This window comes from Plecotus auritus (genome assembly GCF_963455305.1).
Source record: "Plecotus auritus genome assembly, chromosome: 14".
Classification (NCBI taxonomy): domain Eukaryota; kingdom Metazoa; phylum Chordata; class Mammalia; order Chiroptera; family Vespertilionidae; genus Plecotus; species Plecotus auritus.
The window spans coordinates 685,001-702,977 of NC_137780.1; the positions used below are offsets into that span (position 1 = coordinate 685,001).

The 17,977-nt window shown below is 59.6% G+C and overlaps 1 protein-coding gene across 1 annotated transcript in view; it reads right to left on the reverse strand.

Moving 5' to 3' along the window:
• The window catches only part of NAV1 (neuron navigator 1), a 116,360-nt gene that overhangs the window by 93,822 nt on the left and 4,561 nt on the right, over nucleotides 1–17,977 (reverse strand).

Consider the following 17,977-nt stretch of genomic DNA (forward strand, 5'->3'; position numbering starts at 1 on the left):
AAAATATATTAAAAATAAGAAACAAAAGTCTGGAGGGTCCTTGCTTGCTGGGTCCGAGGCCCCCACCGCGGGAGGAATAAACGGGGCGCATCATTCACCTTCGGGGGGGGGGGAGGGGGCCGTGTTCACCGGCTTTGAAACAGGAAGGAGAAGCCACTCCAGGCGAAGGACGGAGTGTCTGGCTTCAGCGCAGGGGAGTGTGGGGACAAGGACACCCACCGTCCCAGAGCCACACACACACACACACACCCCCGCTCGCCCCACCCCCCACCCTCCAGTGCAAGTCCAGCTGCCTCCCATCTGAGGTCCCGAGTACGTTACTTAACCCTGGGTCCCGCTCCTCCGTTACTTAACCCTGGGCCCCGCTCCTCGGCTATCCAACGGGGACAACGATAATAATAAAGCCTCCTTATGGTGTTGTGATGGGGGGTCCAGTGTTTACAGGAACGTGAGCCTGGCCGGTGGCAGGGTGGGCGTGGCCGAGGGCACAGAGCGATGGCAGGAAGCTGAGGAGACCAGGGCTGGGCAGGGGGAGGGGCGGGGGCCCAGGCCTCCCAGCGCTCGCTCGCCGAGCTGGCTCCTGGCTCCGGATGGGGACCGGGCCCGCGAGCGAGCCAGCGGCGGGTCCTCCCTGAAGCCCGGGCCTCCGCCAGCGCCCTCGGGGACGCCTTTAGCCTGAGACCTGCAGACCCTCTCCGCTCGGCCCGACGGCAGCAGGTTCTCAGAGGAGAGACAGGACGGGCCACGGGCGTCTCAGGCGACGGAATCAGGTCAGCGTCCTGGCGTTGACCAGCGCGTGAGGGAGCCAGGACCGCGAGGCCACCTGTCACACCAGCCCGGCCTGTTTCCCCTGAGTCCCAGGGCAGGATCCTCCCGGGGACGGTGCCCCCACCTTTTCTTTTCTTCTTTTTTTTAAAAATATATTTTATTGATTTTTTACAGAGAGGAAGGGAGAGAGATAGAGAGCTAGAAACATTGATGAGAGAGAAACATCGATCAGCTGCCTCCTGCACACCTCCTACTGGGGATGTGCCCGCCACCAAGGTATACAAGCCCTCGACCGGAATCGAACCCGGGACCCTTCAGTCGGCAGGCTGATGCTCCATCCACTGAGCCACACCGGTTTCAGCTTCTTTTCTTTTTTTAAAAAATAGATTTTTATGGATTTCCACAAGGAAGGGAGAAAGAGAGAGAGAGAGAGAAACATCCATGATGAGAGAGAATCACGGATCGGCTGCCTCCTGAACACCCCCCACTGAGGTCGGAGCCTGCAACCCGGGCATATGCCCTGACCGGGAATCGAACCCTGACCTCCTGGTTCCTAGGTCGATGCTCCACCCCGGAGCCACGCCGGCCGGGCAGAGCCTGGCGTTCTTAAGTGCCCAGGCCCCTGGGGAGGTGCCCCGCAGTCAGCCCAGGGGGCACCCTGTCTCATTTCCTCTCTCCCCGTCATTCCTTCCTTGGGCCGGGGTTCCTGGGGGGGGGGGGGTCTGGTTTCCCCAGCAATAGCTCAGATTCCAGATGGGCCCGGGAGCGGACGGAGGGGGCGGGGAAGGAGTCAGCGGGGCCTTGGGGGTGGAGGGGGGGGTGGGGAGGCTCATGGCAGACACAGAAACCGGAGCCTAAGGAGACCCCCGGGCAGCGGGCCAGGTGACCGCTCTCCCTGCCGGCCTGTCAGCTACGTCCTCTCACACCTGATGATTATTTTTCTCCCTCAACTGGAATTCCCACCCCCCTGCCCAGATGGTTTTTCCAGGCAGGCAGACGGAGGGAGGGCCGCTCACCACCCCCACATACGTCCCAGGCCCCCAAGTCCAGGGCTACCGGGACCTCCAGCCTGGAGACCCTGCCAGCGACAGGAGACCCTGCCAGCAACAGGGTGTGGCCCGATACCTGCCTCAGGGGTGGAGTGTCGACCTAGGACCCAGGAGGTCAGGGTTCGATTCCTGATCAGGGCACAGGCCCGGGGTGTGGGGCTCCATCCCCAGTAGGGGGCGTGCAGGAGGCAGCCGATCCATGATTCTCTCTCATCATGGATGTTTCTCTCTCTCTCTCCCTCTCCCTTCCTCTCTGAGATCAATAATATATATATTGAGATCAATATATATATATATATATATATATATATATATATATATATATAAATGTTTAAAAGTAAATAAGTAGCCCTGGCCAGTTTGGCTCAGTGGATAGAGCAGGGGTGGGCAAACTTTTTGACTCGAGGGCCACAATGGGTTCTTAAACTGGACCGGAGGGCCGGAACAAAAGCATGGATGGAGTGTTTGTGTGAACTAATATAAATTCAAAGTAAAGGAGCGGAGGGGAGAGCAAGAGAACCCTCCGCTCTTTCGGCTCCGCGGGCCGGATAGAACAGCCGAACGGGCCGGATCCGGCCCGCGGGCCGTAGTTTGCCCACGGCTGGGATAGAGCGTGGGCCTGCAGACTGAAAGGTCCCAGGTTCGATTCCAGCCAAGGGCACATGCTGGGGTTGTGGGCTCGATCCCCAGTAGGGGGCGTGCAGGAGGCAGCCGATCAGTGATTCTCTCTCATCATGGATGTTTCTCTCTCCCTCTCCCTTCCTCTCTGAAATCAATAAAGAAATATATATATTTTTTAAAAAAAGTAAATTAAGTAAAAATAAGCAAAAGCGCCCGTGGCTCCCATCCTTGGCCCCGGCATGAATGTCCCCAAGCCGGAGTCTCTTGCTCTATCTCCAGACCCGTCAAGCACCTGATTGACTGTCTCATGGATGTTGGTTTAGGAAATATGTGCGGCACCTTCTGGGGACCGCGCGAGCGAGCCGGTTATTGCCGGGAAAACTGCACCCGTGTCCCGAAATCCGGGGTCTCGCCTCCCCCTCCTCCCACGACCCAACTTTCCCCCATCTCTTTGGGCAACCCTTGTCGTCATGGCGACATGAACACAATGGGGCAGGTAGGAAGCCTGTCGCCTGGCAACGAGATGCGGGGAGGTACAGGATTGGCTGCCGAGGCCTAAAGGAGCAGGAAGGCTGAGGAGGGAAGGTGGGGAAGCGGGAACACCCTGGGGGGGTCAGGCGGGGAGAGAAGCAGAGACTGGACCTGGGTGAAGAGAGAGAAAAAGAAAAAAAAAAAAAAAAGAAAGGAACGGGACGCCGGAGGAGAGAACTGGCCGGGGCCGGCTACCGTGTGCATCTGCTCTGAGGCTGACGCCCTCACGGAAAGCGACAAAGCAAAACAAACACGCGGAGATGTGTTTCCATAGCTGTGTTTACAGGGCGCAGGGCGGACGGGGAGCGGCACAGAGAGAGGCTCCTGAACAGCAGGGGAGGGGGAATTCTGCCGGGAGGCCCACGCCGTGGGGGGGAGCCCGCGCTTCCGTCAATCCTGGGCGTGAACGGCCGCTCGGCCCACTCCTCTTTCCAAAAAAAATATTTTTATTGATTTATTTTCTTTTTTTAAAAATATATATATTTTATTGATTTTTTTTACAGAGGGGAAGGGAGAGGGAGAGAGAGTTAGAAACATCGATGAGAGAGAAACATCCATCAGCTGCCTCCTGCACACCCCCCACTGGGGATGTGCCCGCAACCAAGGTACATGCCCTTGACTGGAATCGAACCCGGGACCCTTCAGTCTGCAGGCTGACGCTCTATCCACGGAGCCAAACCAGTTAGGGCTGTTTTTATTGATTTCAGAGAGGAAGGGAGAGAGAGAGATAGAAACATCCATGATGGCCCTAGCCGGTGTGGCTCAGTAGATGGAGCGTCAGCCTGTGGACTGAAGGGTCCCGGGTTCGATTCCGATCAAGGGCATGTACCTTGGTTGCGGGCACATCCCCAGTAGGGGGTGTGCAGGAGGTAGCTCATCGATGTTTCTCTCTCATCGATGTTTCTAACTCTCTATCCCTTTCCCTTCCTCTCTGTAAAAAAATCAATAAAATATATTTTAAAAAAACACACTAAAAAAAAAACCCAAAAAACAACAACAGAAACACCCATGATGATGAGAGAATCACGGATCGGCTGCCTCCTGCACGCCCCTCCTAGGGATGGAGCCCACAACCCGGGCGTGTGCCCCGACCGGGAATCGAACCGTGACCTCCTGGTTCATAGGTTGATGCTCAACCACTGAGCCACGCCGGCCCAGCTCAAGCCTTTCTTAGTTAATGTGCATTCGCCTATGTGTTCAGCTCGGACATTCCAACATCACCTCCTCCAGGAAGGCCGCCCTGACTGCTAAGGGGAGCACAGCGGCCGCCCTGAGCTCCCACTGCACTAGCTCATCAGTCAACACGGCTCCTCGGCTCAGCTCCCAAGCTGCCCCAACAGAGCTTGGGCTCCTGGCACCCTGGGCTCCCCGCCTGGCACCTCAAAGACGCTCCGTAGCTGCAGGAGTAACCTGACGCCCCCACACCCTGGCGCTCTGCAGAGGGCTGCACCCTGCTCCCCCGTGGGATGGAGGGGGGGTGCGGGGCGGAGGGGGGGTGCAGGGCGGAGGGGGGGTGCAGACTGCCCAGGAACGGAGGCGGCAGGAGATGGTACACGGGGGAGAGAGGGCTGGGAGAGGAAGCCAGTCACAGCCAGCCAGGAAGCATCCTCACCAAACAGGAAGCAGGTGGGGGGCTGGGCAGAGCTTCCGGAGATGAGATGGGAGGAGAGGGCCGGGCCCCTCAGCTGGCCTGGCCGCTGGTCCGGCCATGGATCCTGCTCAGCCTCAGCCCATGGGAGTGAGGGGGGCTGCAGGGGGGCTCCGAGGGGGGCTGCAAGGCGGGGGGGCTCTGTAGCCTGCAGGGAGGTGTCGGCTGCTCCTCTCCTCCGCCACTCTAACCAGAGGCCCCAGGGGCGCGTTAGGAGGTGATGTGATAGCTTTGTGGTTTCCAAGGCGAGACAGTCACAGAGCCCCCAGCAGGACAGCTGAGCCACAGGGCCCCCAGCAGGACAGCTGAGCGGCTTTGGGGGGAGGCGGGAGGGCTGGGGAGACACCGTGGGAGGTGTTTGGTGGAGACAGGTTGGAGCAATCAGAGGAATGGCGCCTCAGGCTGGTGGAGGCTGGGAAGCCGGGGTAGAGGGCTAGGGAGTGCAGGAGGCCTGACCCCGGTGCTGCTCCGGCTCAGCGGTTGAATGTTGACCTAGGAACCAGGAGGTCAGGGTTCGATTCCCGGTCAGGGCACAGGCCCGGGTTGCAGGCTCCATCCCCACTGGGGGGCGTGCAGGAGGCAGCCGATCCCTGATTCTCTCTCATCATGGGTGTTTCTGCCTCTCTCTCCCTCTCCCTTCCTCTCTGAAATCAATAAAAAGAAACGGAACCTGGCCCACTGCTCAGCACCTCCCCCAGCAGGAAGCTCTGGGTGCCACGGGGACAGGGACATGTCTGGTGCCCATGTGTCTCTGTCTCTGGAGCAGAGGGGGGGCGGGCAGGAGCCGGAGGGCACGGGGCAGCCAGCACCCTCCCCGGAGGCCTCCTTCAGGCCCCTGGTTTCAGCAGGCTCCGTGCTGGACAGCTCCCAGCTCCCAGACGCCACCTTCTCACCAGGCCCTGCCAGCCAGGCTGCTGAAGAGGAAGGGGTCAGCCCCCATCCTCACCCACAGCCCCTCACCCACAGCCTCTCCCTTGCCACCCACGTGTCACAGACGGAATCCATTTCCCATCCTCTCTCGAGGGACCATGCCCGCCTCCCTCCCGGCCTTTCCTCCTCCCTCCTTCCCCCTTCGTAGCAACCAGACCCTCAGCTCCCCTGGGCGCGGTGGGGCCAGGCTTCAGCCCGTCCTTGCTGAAGGGGGACCCCCCCCAGTGGCTCTGCCTCTGCCCCCCCGAGGGGTCCTCTAAAGAGTCTGCTCCCAGAGCTCTCTGCAAGCCGGCTCCACCCCCTCCCGCGGCCTCGCCAGCCCCCATGCCGCCCGGGGGACTTCCCCATCCCATCCCAGCAGCCCCTGCTCCTTCCCACGCAGGTGGGCCTCCCCCTTCCTCAGCGGGGAGAGGAGGCTCTGTCACAGCCTGTCCTCCCCACAGCTCAGCCTGACCCTGAGCCTTGTGGCCCCGCCTGAAGGGTGGCCCTGGGCTCCCTGGGGCCGTGCAGGGAAGGCAGCCCGGAGTTTGGGGGAGGATGGCCCCGTCTTTCTCAATCTGCCCCCCCACCCTTCCCTCTGACTCACTGTGGGGGTGGGGTGGGTGGGAGGGAGAAGGGGGAGCCCACCTCTCAGGCCAGGGGAGGTGTCACACCTGGGATGGGTTCAGGGTGGGGTTGGGGGGTCTCCCTTCAGCCCAGAGCCCGGTGGCAGAGCTGCAGGGTGGGGAGGGGGAGGGGCTACATCTGCATACATTTGCATAAGCGCATCTCCCAGTGCACCCTGGCTCCCATAGCCTCCCTGCTTAGGCTGGGAGTATGGGGGCCACGGAGCCCACCTGGGCCCTGGCTGAGCCCCTGTTCCCTCCTGGCTGCCTGACAAAAAGGCCTCGGGCACACACCGCCTCGTGTGACAGCGTCTGACAGCCCGTCACTCACGGTTCAGGGGTGACAACTACACAGCCCCCCCACTCCCCCCGCCCTGGGACCGAGGTCCTGGGAGGGAGACAAAGATCAGAGAAGCGCTGGAGACCTTTGCCTCACGGAAGAGAAGGAGGAGAGAGCTGGACCCCGTGAACCCCCATCCTGTCCCCAGGCGCCCACTGTGCCCCAGTGAGAGGGGCCGGGCCGGGCACAGAAAACACGGGCGCAGTCGGGTGTGGGGGGGTGCTGAGTGCGCAGAAAAGACAGCAGGATCCCGGCCGGCGTGGCCCAGGGGCTGAGCGTCACCCTAGGAACCGGGCGGTCACAGTTCGATTCCCGGTCAGGGCTCACGCCCGAGGTGCGGGCTCCATCCCCAGGAGGGAGCGTGCAGGAGGCAGCCGGTCCATGATCCTCTCTCATCATGGATGTTTCTCTCTCTCTCTCTCCCTCTCCCTTCCTCTCTGAAATCTATAAAAATATTTTTTAAAAAAGGAAAGGAAGCAGGAGAAGGGTTAGGGCGTGCCAGTCGGGGGTGTCACTGTCTGGGGTCACGAGTGAGTCAGCTCCCTGCACCTAGCTGCACCCAGCACCACGGTGCCCCACCCCTGCCGCCCCGTCCCCAAGGGCTAGGGGCCTGGCTGACTCAGCAGGCGGGCGAGGCTCCGCCCAGCTCCCCCACAGCCCTTCCTCAGGCATCCATCCACACCCGGGTCAGGTCGGGTCGGAACCAGCAAGGCTAAGCCGCAGGGGCTGGCGGAGAGGCTGGAGCGGGATGGGTGCTCCCGGTGGTTAAGCGACCTACACGTCGGTACAACTCACGGCACCTTGTCTCGTGGGAGTGACGCCTCCCTGACCCCGGGCACACGCCAAGGCAGGCGGGGACTTACTGGCAGCCGGCGGGGCTGCTAACTGCAAAACCAACCCCCCAGCCCCCGCCCAGGTAGTTGGAGGTGCCGACCCCCCAGTCCCGGCACCGCCGTCTGCTCGGCGACTTGCACGCTTTCTCTGCAGCGCTCTGACGCTCTGATCGTGGGAGCGTCGTTAGCCATGACCCAGGGAGGGCTTGCTCCGTGGCTCGAGAAAACGGACCATCTGAGCAGCGTCTCCTTCACGTCCACGGCTTCCCTGGGCAGGAGGGGAAAGACTCCCGGGCTCAGGGAGGTCAAGGTCGGCCCAAGGTCGCCCAGACAGTCAGAGAGCCACCCTGGGCCGGCTGCCTGTGGGGCCTGCCTTTGGCTCTGGCCTTTGACTCTGGCACCGGCAGGAAGGGGTTACCGCTGCCCCCGCTGGCGTCTCCAGGGCCTCAGCCGGCCGGCCGTGCGGACAACGGCGACGGGCACGGAAGATAAGGAGCGTTCTGTCCTAATTGCGGCCGAGAAACAGGGACCCTTGTTGGGGGGGCTTGGACAATGAGCACAGCTGGGGCGCAGGGCTGCTGAGCTGGGGACGGGCCTGCCCTCCCCTGCCCCCCCCCCCCCGTCTCCTCTCCCACAGGCTCAGGAACCAACACCGGGCCGGGCCGGGGCACACAAGGAAATTAGAAAGCAGAGGGGTGGGGGCTGGGGACCCCCCCACACAGGCTGAGCCCCAGAGGTCACACAGCCCTGAAGAGCAAACGCCAGAACTCGAACCCGGCACATCTGAGCCGCTACGGGATCGGCCTCTCAGAATCTCTGGGACGGAGCCGGACGTGGGCTGGGCGGGACTGGGCCGCCTGGAGACTGGGTGGGCCCAGGGCTGGGTCAGGGCGGCCAGCGGTCTGTGGACGAGCTCCCCCTCCCCCCCTCCCCCCCTCCCCCGCAGGGTGGGCAGAGGCGGCCCCCGGGAGATAAGGGGTCTCGGGGACAGTGGAGGCCACACAGAGGGCCGAGCCCAGGGCGGGCGGCCACAGGGCAGCGGCAGGCCGGCCTGGGCAGGAGACAATCTGGGCCTCCCGCTGCCATTATGCAGTATCCTGGCTGAGCTGGCGAAGGAGCATGTGACAGAGAGGCGGGGGGGGGTGTGAAGGGGGGGGCTGGGGGAGGAGGCGTGAGGGAGGACCATGGATCTGCTCAGGACAGTGCGGGGAAGAGCTGGCCCAGGGCAGGGCTGGACACACACACACATGCACACACACACACGCACATGCAATATGTACATACGCACACGTGCATATTAACATATCAGATCCACGTATGCACATATCCGCACTTACACACATGTGCACATACATGCGCGCGCACATGTGTGTGCACATACATGCGCGCACACATGTGCATGCACACACTCTCTCTGCAGAAGAGAGAGCCTCGGTCAGCAGCCGTGTTCTGGGAACTCGGTGCTTGGGGGGGGGTCAGTGGCCTGTGGCCGGCTTCGGCCTGACCCCCGGCTGTCTGTGTGCCCTGAGTGAGTCCGGGTGTCTGGCCTGCACGGGAAATCCCTCGGGGACAGGCCCCGCGCCCTCGTCATTCCCTGTGAGCGTGACCGCCACAGCGAACACCCCGTCGGGGCTCTGAACGAGGCCTGGCCGGGGACTTGACGCGGGGCTGGTCCGTGGAGCTTCCCCAGGGACGACGGCTGCTTCCTGGCCAGTCCAGAGACAGGCCCCAGCCCTGTCCGACCTCCCTGCCCTTGCTTTTCTTTACAAACAAACAAAAACCCACTTGTATTGATTTCAGGAGGAAGGGGGAGAGAGAGAGAGAGAGAGAGAAAGAAAGAGAGAGAGAGGGAGAGAGAGAGAGACATCAATGCTGAGAGAGAGTCATGGATCGGCTGCCTCCTGCACGCCCCACACTGGGGATCGAACCCACAACCCAGGCATGTGCCCCTGACCGGGAATCGAACCCTGACCTCCTGGTTCCTAGGTTGATGCTCACCCACTGAGCCATTCTCCCTGCTCTTCCATCCCCATGTTCAGTGGGCCAGGCAGGGACAGGGAGGCCACAGGGCACCCCGTTCCTGCCTGGCGGGGTGGGGTGCACGCGGACACGGCGGAAATGGGTGCTGAGATTCCGCGACGCTCGGCAAACTCCAGGGCTTTGTTGCCTTAGCGACGGGCGACCAGGGTCAGCGGGCAGCAGAGGCAGCTGCAGGGCTGATGGGGGGACACAGGCCACACGTCAGGCCTTGTTCTGGGGATGGACACCCGGGAGGCGACGTTCCCCTATACCTGAGGCCCCTGGAGCAGGCCTCGCTCCGAGCAGCCCTCAGAGACCTCAGACAGGGACGCTGTTCCCCGGGGCTTCCTGCCACAGCCCCAGCCCCTCAGGCTGACCCTCAGGCTGAGCAGGGGGAGAGAGTTTATCCTCCCCCACCCCACCCCGGGGGCACCCAGGCCTCTGGGGCTCTTCCCAGGACAGATACCCTTGAGGGTTTGCTGACCCGTCCTCCCCCCTGGCTGGTCCATCCCCCCCAGGGCTGACCCGGCCCTTTGCATAGGTCAGGCCTGCAGCCTCTCCCCCCCGACCCCCCTCACCCCCACCTTGCCCCAATTCTTCACGGATTATCCCGCGTCTGTGGGAGGAAGCCGGCCGACCTGGTGTGTGACAGATTCAGGATATAAATGTCCCCCGACAAAGCGTGGTGTCAGCCTCTCAGAGCGTGTGAGCTCAGACGCGGCCTAAAATAGCAGCCGGCGTGGAAACCCACCTGCAGAACCCGCAGACGCCCCAGATAGCACAGGCAGGCCCAGGCCGGGGCCCGCGGAGAGCGGCCGCCGGCTCTCCCCCAGCGTTTCCACGTCTATACGTTTGATAGACTTTTTTTTTTTTTTAATATATTTTATTGCTTTTCTACAGAGAGGAAGGGAGAGGGACAGAGAGCTAGAAACATCGATGAGAGAGAAACATCCATCAGCTGCCTCCTGCACACCTCCCACTGGGATGTGCCCGCCACCAAGGTCCATGCCCTTGACCGGAATCGAACCTGGGACCTTTCCGTCTGCAGGCCGACGCTCTATCCACTGAGCCACACCGGTCAGGGATTGATGGACTTTTTAGCGGTGGTCTTCACATTAGAGAAAAGCTCCACGTTTTAGTGCAAGGAACCCCCCCCCACACCCCGAACCATTTCAGAGCGTTACTGACACAGCATCTTTCCCCGTGTGTGTTTATTTGCCACAAGGCAGAGCACCCTACGGACATCCCACACCCTTTCCCCAGCAGAAAATGACACGGCCCGGCCGGCGTGGCTCCGTGGTTGAGCGTTGACCTGTGAATCAGGAGGTCACGGTTCGATTCCCGGTCTGGGTGGTGGGCTCCATCCCCAGGATGGGACGAGCAGGAGGCGGCCGATCCACGATTCTCTCTCATCATGGATGTTTCTCTCTCTCTCTCTCTCTCTCTCTCTCTCTCTCTCTCTCTCTCTCCCTCCCTCTCCCTTCCTCTCTGACATCAATAAAAACATATTAAGCCCTAGGCCGTTTGGCTCAGTGGATAGAGCGTCGGCCTTCGGACCGAAGAAGGGTCTTGGGTTTGATGCCAGTCAAGGGCACATGCCAGGGTTGCTGGCTCGATCACCCAGTGGGGGGCATGCAGGAGGCAGCCGATCAACGATTCTCGTCACTGATGTTTCTATCTCCTCCCTCTCCTTCTCCCTTCTTCACTGAAATCAATAAAAAATTACTTTAAATATATATGTATTAAAAAAGAGAGAGAGAGAGAGAGAGAGAGCCGAAACCGGTGTGGCTCAGTGGATAGAGCGTCAGCCTGCGGACTGAAGGGTCCCGGGTTCGATTCCGGTCAAGGGCGTGTACCTTGGTGGCGGGCACATCCCCAGTGGGGGGTGTGCAGGAGGTAGCTGATGGATGTTTCTCTCTCATCGATGTTTCTAACTCTCTCTCCCTCTCCCTTCCTCTCTGTAAAAAATCAATAAAATGTATTTTTAAAAAAAAGAGAGAGAGAGAAAGATCCCTTGGAGCCTGGAAAGCTGTGTCCCTATGCTGATGCCTTGGGCACAGGATGTCATAAGCACACACAGTAGGTCCACATTGCTGGTTCACACAGACCAAATGGACCCCGGGGACGACGCTGAGAATTGCTGCCCGTAGAATAACGGGTGGCAGATCCCTGTGCTGGGCGGCTCACCTGTCCCCGATGGGCAGGGAACCCCATGAATCTCAGCAGGCACCCCTCGGACCCAGCCCATGCCCCCGAGGCCGGGGGAGGCGGGGGGGCAGCCCGGTCAGAGAAAACAACAGCGGCCCCCGTGCCAACCAAAGCTGGCCCCCCGCGGGCAGGGTGGGGTGCTGGTCAGCTTCCCAGCGACGGGCAGGAAGGGCAGGGCGTGGGGAGGGTGGGTACCCATGTCCAACCACCACCCCGTCAAGATCCTAATGGGTCACGAGATCCTAATCGAGTCCCGTGAGCAGCAGCTGGTCACCTCCCGCCTTCCCGCGGCCGGGGTGGGGGTGGGGACTAAGGGAGGGAGGTCACGCCCTGCGGTCTGGGGAAGGCAAGGGAGGGGCGTGGAGGATGGAGACCATCACAGGATTCGCACATGAGCGACGGGGAACAGCGGGTAAACATCACCACACAGCACAGCACACACGTGTGCACACACACACACGCACACGCACACACACACGTGTGCACACGCACCTGCCCGGAAAGAGAGAGAAGGTGATGGAGAGGCGACCGGCCTTGCTTCTTGCATCGGAGTTACGCTTGTCTCTCTCTCTTTCTCTCTCTCTCTCTCTCTCCCCCTCTCCCTTCCTCTCTGAGCTCAGTAAGAATACATTTAAAAATAAACAAACAAAAACGGCCGTGAAACGCTTTGCGGATCCCGAGGCCTCCTGGTGACAGAGCCGATGTTTCCCACAGAGGCGGCTCGGTGCCCGCCGCGCCCGCCACGGAGCCCGCCCGCCCTGGGAAGAAGGGCCCTTCTGTTCCCGTGGTCTCGAGAACGCACGTCCCCGGGACGGCGTGGGCCCCGTGCCCGCTGCTGGCAGCCGCCCGCGCACAGCACAAGGAAAACTGTGTCTCCAGGGCCTGCAGGGACGCTGCCAAGATCAGGGTCAGTGTCTCCCCAGAGGGCGGGAGAGACAGAGCCCCCGGCGACACCAGAGCCCGCCCCTCTGGCTTAGACAGTGGCACTCACCATGGTGTCCGTCGGGCAGTCACTCACGTACGTTATCTTTCGAGAAGCACACGTTTAGCCCGGCCGGCATTGGCTCAGCGGCTCAGCGTCGACTTATGAACCGGGAGGTCACGGTTCGATTCCCGGTCAAGGGCACAGGCCCGGGTGGCGGGCTCGATCCCCAGTGTGGGGGCATGCGGGAGGCAGCCGATCCGTGATTCTCTCTCATCGTGGATGTTTCTCTCTCTCTCCCTCTCCCTTCCTCTCTGAAGTCAATAAGAAATATCTCTATATATTTTTTTTAAATATATTTTATTGATTTTTTACAGAGAGGAAGGGAGAGGGATAGAGAGTTAGAAACATCGATGAGAGACATCGATCAGCTGCCTCCTGCACACTCCCCACTGGGGATGTGCCCGCAACCAAGGTACATGCCCTTGACCAGAATCGAACCTGGGACCCTTCAGTCTGCAGGCCGACGCTCTATCCACTGAGCCAAACCGGTTAGGGCTCTCTATATTTTTAAAAGAGTGCTGATGTTTGGCTGGGAGGGTGGTGGTTAGCTGGAGCTAGAACCAAAATCAAGAACGAGAGAATTTTTTGCCCTGGCCCGGTAGCTCAGACCTCAGGTTGTGGGTTCAATCCCTGGACAGGGCACATACAAGAATCAACCAGTGTGTGCATACATAAGGGGGACAACATATTAATGTTTCCTCTCTCATCTGTTCTCCTTATCATCAATTAAAAAAAAAAAAAAGAAGAAGCCCTAGCCGGTGTGGCTCGGTGGATAGAGCATCGGCCTGCGGACGGAAGGGTCCCGGGTTCGATTCCGGTCAAGGGCATGTACCTTGGTTGCCGGCACATCCCCAGTAGGGGGTGTGCAGGAGGCAGCTGATGGATGTTTCTCTCTCATCGATGTTTCTAACTCTCTATCCCTCTCCCTTCCTCTCTGTAAAAAATCAATAAAGTATATTTAAAAAAAAAAAAGAATAAGAATTTTTTTATACACCCAGCCCACTGGGAGCAAATGCAGAGCCGGGAACACTGGTCCAGCTCTCCCGCCCCCCGCCCCCAACCTGCTCACGGACCCCACCACCCCCACCCGCCTGGCCAGCGATTGGTCCCCCAGCCCCAGGTCCCGGCGGAGAAGAAGGACCGACTATGCACTGGCCTCTTCCAGCCCGAAGATGCCCACAGGGTGGGGACCTCTGGGTTTTGCTGGGCAATGGCTCCCTCTGGTGGCGGCAACGGGAAGTGCATGCCGTGCAGACAAAGGGGGACCAGCTGGGTTCCCTCTCCCAGCATCCCTCCTCCTGCCTTTTACTGGGCGCCACAGGCCGCAGCCCTGGTCCCTGCAGCACCACCCTGGTCCCCCCAGGGTTCCTAAACGGACAAACCCGCCCCGGGGGAGCGGCAGCCAGCTGCTCCCTCTGCACAGGCACAGCCCTCGGGGCATCTGGGCCACCGCGGAGTGTCACCCCCTCACGACCCGGATGCGGGCTCTCCTCTCCTCGTCTGTCTGCAAAGCCGGCTCTGCCCAGGGGCCCGCAGCCCCCACCCACAGGGGCCGAGTCTGCAGAGGGTTTGTGCCCGGGGCCCCCACGTGCCACCTCCATCCTCTCTCTCTGGACCGGGTCTCCCCGTCCAGATCCCTCCTGGGTCTTTTTCACAGGATGTTCTTGCAGATTATATATACATATATATTTTATTGATTTGTTACAGAGAGGAAGGGAGAGGGATAGAGAGTTAGAAACATCGATGAGAGAGAAACATCGATCAGCTGCCTCCTGCACACTCCCTACTGGGGATGTGCCCGCAACCAAGGTCCATGCCCTTGACCGGAATCGAACCTGGGACCCTTGAGTCCGCAGGCCGACGCTCTATCCACTGAGCCACACCGGCTAGGGCTAAAAAAATATATTTCTTATTGCTTTCAGAGAGGAAGGGAGAGAGAGAGAGAGAGAGAAACATCCATGATGAGAAAGAATCATGGATCAGCTGCCTCCTGCACGCCCCACACTGGGGATCGAGCCCGCCACCCGGGCATGGGCCCTGAGCGGGAATCGAACCGTGATCTCCTGGTTCCTAGGTCGACGCTCAACCACGGAGCCACGCCAGCCAGGCTCTCACCGGTTCTTGAATGGCCGCCCCCGGGCAGAGCCAGGCCCGAGGACCCCCCTGCCCCTGCTGCCAGCCGCCCGGCCCCCCACACCCCTCTCCCCGTCTTGGCCTCACTTCCGGAAACACCTTTTTCCTGCCCGCAGCCACAGTGCTTCCTGGACAGGAAGGGGCCTTGGACTCGGGAGAGCTATTCAGAGCGTTAGCCCGGCCTCTCCTTCCAGGCCTCGCTCACGGAGGTCGGTGCCCGGGGCTGCCCGGGGTCGATGGCCTGGACGTGATTTCAGAGAAAGGGAGAGAGAAACATCCGTGATGAGAGAGCGTCATGGATCGGCTGCCTCCTGCACGCCCCCCACCCTGGGGATCGAGCCCGCAACCTGGGCCTGTGCCCTTTGACCGGAAATCGAACCCGGGACCCTTCGGTCCATAGGCTGATGTTCGATCCACGGAGCCACACCAGCTGGGGCCTCTCTCATCATAGACATTTCTCTCTCTCTCCTTTCCTCTCTGAAATCAATATATATAGTATATATATGTGTGTGTGTGTGTGTGTGTGTATATGTATATATATATATGTATGTGTATATATATGTATATGTGTGTATGTGTATATATGTATATATGTGTGTGTATACATGTATATATATGTGTGTATATATATGTATATGTGTGTATATATATGTATATATATGTGTGTATATATGTATATATGTGTGTGTATATATGTATATATATGTGTGTGTGTATATATGTATATATATATGTGTGTATATATATATGTATATATGTGTGTGTATATATGTATATATATATGTGTGTATATATATATGTGTGTATATATATATGTATATATATATGTGTGTGTATATATATGTATATATATGTGTGTGTATATATATGTATATATATGTGTGTGTATATATATGTATATGTGTGTGTATATATGTATATATGTGTGTGTGTATATATATATGTATATGTGTGTGTATATATATATATGTGTGTGTATATATATGTATATATGTGTGTGTATATATATGTATATATATGTGTGTGTATATATATGTATATATATGTGTGTGTGTATATGTATATATATGTGTGTATATATATGTATATATATGTGTGTATATATATGTATATATGTGTGTGTGTGTGTGTGTGTGTATATATATATATATATATAGTGTATATATATATATATTTTTTTTAAATAAAGTGAGGGACTTGGCATTCCAGGGTCTCTCTCCCGGGGTCTCCCTCGGGCTCTGCTCAGCACCAGCCCAGCCCAGGCAGATGGCAGCACACAGAGCAGGCGGCTCGGGCCACGGGCCACTGAGCACGGCTCTTCCCGGCTGAGATGCCAGGTGTCCAGGCGGACCCTCCGTGGGGACTCACTGCCATGGAGATGCCACCCCACCCCCACCCCCACCCCCAACCCCCACCCCAAGGCCTGTATCCTGGCTCATGGGCTGACCTCATCATTTCACGCCCCCCACCTTCCCGTGTGCTTTGCCGCAGCCACATCTGCGGCCCGGCTCTAGGTCCAAGGCCCCCGGGAGCCGCCTGGGCCAGGTCCTGAGCCGGTTTTGCCAAACAAAACCCCGGGCCGCCCGCTGCCCCTCCCCCCCTCCAGAGGGGCCTCAGTCTGGACCCAGCCGGGCCCGAGGGACCTCGTGTCTCCCGCCCGTCTGACCCTCAGACAGGAAAGCTCCTCAAACACCCCTCCGGGGAGAAATCCACCCAGAAGCACGGTCTGCAGGGCGGGGGGCGGGGTGTGAATGTTGGCGACACCCTTGTCTCTGTCCGGTGACTGCGCCCAGCCCGCCTGTACCCTCAAAGGACCACGCGCAGCGGGAGCCAGAGGCGTCCAGGTCGGGGTGAGGGTGACGGCGAACGTCAGCTCTGTGCCCCATGTTTGGGACACACACACACCCCCCCACCCCACCCCGGGTGCCCCTCAGAAGACTGTGGCGTTGGCATCATTGTACCCATTTTACAGGTGAGGAAACTGAGGCTCCGGCCGTTGCCCGAGTCAGGCTGACTTCACAGAGGGCCCAGGAAGCAAGGAGGCGCCTGTGAGCAAGCCGGGGAGATGCGAGCCGGGGGGGGGACTCCATGGTGAGAGGAAGGATCGGACATTCATTCATTCCTGCCTGTCCGTCAGCTTAGGGACAAACCCATCCCTTCCCCCCCCCCCGCCCCCCCCCCCGCCCCAACGCCCCAGGAACCGACGAGCAAGCATTTCCTGAGCCCTGACCGTGTGCCAGGCCCCAGCTCGGCCCGTCCAGAGGCAAGTCCGGCCGCGTGTGGCCTGCGGGGGCCTCTCTGCCCCCGGGCGGCCCCTCCTGACCGTATCAGCACGCCAGCCCCGAGGCATATGGCCCGGCTCAGGCTTCCCCAACACAGAGGCCTTTGTCTGGGACGGACGGGGCCACGGGAGTGTCACTGTCGCCGTGGCCGGCTCGGAGCGGCCTTCCCGCCCCCTTCCCACAGCCACCCCAACCCTGTGGTCACTTTTGGGGCCTCCCCAGCGGCCTCTGCTTTCTCTCAGGCCGTGGCTGGTGGGAGGGAGTTGGGAGGTGACTCAGGGGTGCGACGTGGCCTTCGCAGACGGGACCTGTGAGGAGAGAGGGGTCTGGGCGCCCCAGGAGATGTGTACACGGGGAAGGGGACAGCTTACTAGGCCCAGACCCGCTGCCCAGCCAGCGCCCGACACAGGCCCAGTTCCTGCCCGACTTCTCATCTCAACTCTGAGGACAAAGTGAGAAACAGCTCAAAAGCCGAACACGCTCGCACCGCGGCCCTGACTCGTAAGGTCAGCCCCGGTGACAACACGGGGACGGGCTCTGACAGAGCGATCGTTACAAGGCAAATCCGAAGGTCGCGTCAAAGCAAGCGCAAGAGCAACGTGAACGATAAGCACACGTCTGTCTGCAGTTAGGGGTGGAGCATCGACCTAGGAACCAGGAGGTCAGGGTTCGATTCCCGGTCAGGGCACATGCCCGGGTCGCGGGTTTGATTCCCAGAAGGGGGGCGTGAAGGAGGCAGCCGATCCATGATTCTCTCTCATCATGGATGTTTCTATCTCTCTCTCCCTCTCCCTTCCTCTCTGAAATCATAAAGATACATTTTTTAAAAAAAATAAACTAGCCCTGCCCTAACCGGTTTGGCTCAGTGGATAGAGCATCGTCGGCCTTCGGACTCAAGGGTCCCAGGTTCGATTCCGGTCAAGGGCATGTACCTTGGTTGCGGGCACATCCCCAGTGGGGGGTGTGCAGGAGGCAGCTGATCGATGTTTCTCTCCCATCGTTGTTTCTAACTCTCTATCCCTCTC